The 2,262-nt window shown below is 57.1% G+C and overlaps 1 protein-coding gene across 2 annotated transcripts in view; it reads right to left on the reverse strand.

Annotated features, from left to right (window-relative positions):
* PTN (pleiotrophin) overlaps window positions 1-1,211 on the reverse strand; it is a 72,168-nt gene extending 70,957 nt beyond the window's left edge. Inside the window, exon 1 of one of the 2 annotated variants that reach the window (XM_004677075.1) lies at window positions 843-1,211. The gene's annotated coding sequence lies outside the window, so the exon portion shown is untranslated. The remainder of the gene's footprint in view (window positions 1-842) is intronic. The other variant, XM_012721110.1, reaches the window with a different exon arrangement.
* Window positions 1,212-2,262: the final 1,051 nt, after the last annotated feature.

Raw genomic sequence — 2,262 nt, forward strand, 5'->3', positions numbered from 1 at the left:
GTGTGTGTGTGTGTGTGTGTGTGTGTGTGTGTGTGTGTGTGTGAAGGCGAGAAGTTTCATGCTGCGGGTGTTAAGTAGGAAGGTTTGGCTCCACTCCTGCCTTTAAAAATATTTTGTTAACTCATCAGAAACATCAACTGAGAAACGAAGCATCTGGCACATTAGTTATAAATATGCCCAATGTATGTGGGCGACATAAAAAGTTGAGGCGCTGTGTGCAGGGCAGTTACCAGAATGAGCCACGAAATGAAAAGAGGGGCTTCCAGGTGTGTCTTTCAAACTTTAAACTCCATCATTTCTGGAACCTTTTCGGGCTGCGGGTAAAAGACAGGGGAGCGGGTGCCCTGGGGGTGGTGGTCAGCGGCGGTGGGCCGGGAGGAAACCGGCGCACACTCTCCGAGAAGAGCCGGCTCGGAGCCTTCAGCTAGCCAGCCCGGGGCACCCGAAAAGCCGAGAAAGACTGGGAAGAGGAGAGCGGCCGGCTGGCTCGGTCTGTCTCCCCGATAGACACACCTACCAAGCAGGTTTCACAAAGAGCCAAGCCCTGCGCGTCGCGTCGCGAGGCTGGCAGGAACGCTGGCACGGGTTCGCCTAACGTTACAGAGGCGCCCCGCGCCCCGCTCCCCACTCACCTAAGGGCCCCCCCGCACCCCGACCTCACTCCCCGCTCCCCAGTCTGCCTCCCTTTGCCTCGGGCGCAAATCAGCTGCAAAGACTCAGGGGCAGCGGCGAGCGCTCTCTCTCCTCCCACCCTCCTCTGCTGACACCCAGAAAAGTGGCCGGGGGGCAGGCGACCTCGCCCGGGGCGCGCTCCCCGGAGCCGCGCGTGGCCTTCCACTTACTTAGAGTTGCAAGCGTGCGGCGCGCGCCCGGGCTGCCTTTGTTGCAGGGGCGAGGTCTCCCGTGCGGGCCAGGTGCCGATCGCTGCTGCCCGCGCCGCGGCTGCTGCACCCCTCCCGGACGGCGGCTCGCGGGTCTTTCTTCCCCTCGCTCCCCTCGGGCTCTGCCTCCGCTCGGCGGCTCCCTCGGCGGGGTTTTCGGGCTGGAAGGCGGGGGAACCTGATCCAGCCTTCGCCTCAGCTACGCCCAGGCAGGGAGGGAACGGAAAGGAAATGAAGAAAGGGAGGGATGGGAGGCGCGGGCAGGAGCGGACGCGGCGGGGCGCGGGAGGGAGCGCGCAGTCCCCTCGCGAGCTGATTGGGAAGCTGGTTAAGAGCTGGGAGCGCCGGGGGCGTCGCTCGCGCCCGAGCCAGCGCACGGGTTGAACCCAGAGGCCCTGAGATGGAGGCTTGTTTGGTTGGTAGCCCCGAGATCCGACCCCACCTGGCTTTTCCAAACTTTACGCACGACCTGTTCTTGGGATGCGGCGTACCCAGGTGCGTCGGTCAAGCTAGCACAGTGTGGGCGCACAATGGGTGGCATTTAACGGGGCCAGTGTTTCCCCCCACCCCGACATTTTTTGTTTGAAGTGAGAATCAGGGGTGAAACCCCATCCAAACCCGCTTCCCCTGCCCCCAACTCCCGGTGTTCTCCCTCCACCCGGTGCCAGCGTGCCTTCAGCTGCCAGTCTCTTCCCACCTGCAGTCATAAATGTGCACGCTCTTTTTTGCACTTCTCACAAAGAATGACAGATGTCTGCAAGTTGCCAATTAAATGCCGCTTTCCTTTGGGGCGATTTCCATTTTGGGCTTTCTGGGTGCTTCTCGTGACCTAGTTAGTAACTTTCCTTTGACGCCCAGGAATTTAAGGGATGAATCCAAGGCAACTCACACTCTGGTGGTAGTAAATGCAGCACTGGGCTTCCTGACTTTCTGGGGTTTCCATTTTGTTCAAGGGTGGAGAGAGGCGAAGGTGAAGCTTCCTGGAGTTGGTTGCATAACACGACGGTGCATATTTGTGTAGATGAGATAAAATCTTTACTACAGTGACTAGACAGCACAATACAAATTTACCCACACTTTGTCTAAACGCAATTTCTAGATCGGCTGCCCAAATCATCACTCCTTTCCCACTCCTCTCTGCTCATTTATTTGATGGTGCCCATCCCCAAGGTACTCCTGTGTTCACCTGTTTGTGTAACTCTAAACTTTACATTTATCTAGAACTAGAACTTTGAAGCATTTTTGGGTGGTAAGTAGTTCTTAGGGACTCTCTATTGAGAGCTCCCTGGAAATATCCCAGAGAGGGACCAGTTGAGGACAGAGTTGTCTCTACACAAGCGAAGCTTTTCATCAAGCATCACTGTTTTGTTTTGTTTTGTTT

Source organism: Condylura cristata, unplaced genomic scaffold, assembly GCF_000260355.1.
Source record: "Condylura cristata isolate star-nosed mole 26May11 unplaced genomic scaffold, ConCri1.0 scaffold00005, whole genome shotgun sequence".
In the NCBI taxonomy this organism is placed as follows: domain Eukaryota; kingdom Metazoa; phylum Chordata; class Mammalia; order Eulipotyphla; family Talpidae; genus Condylura; species Condylura cristata.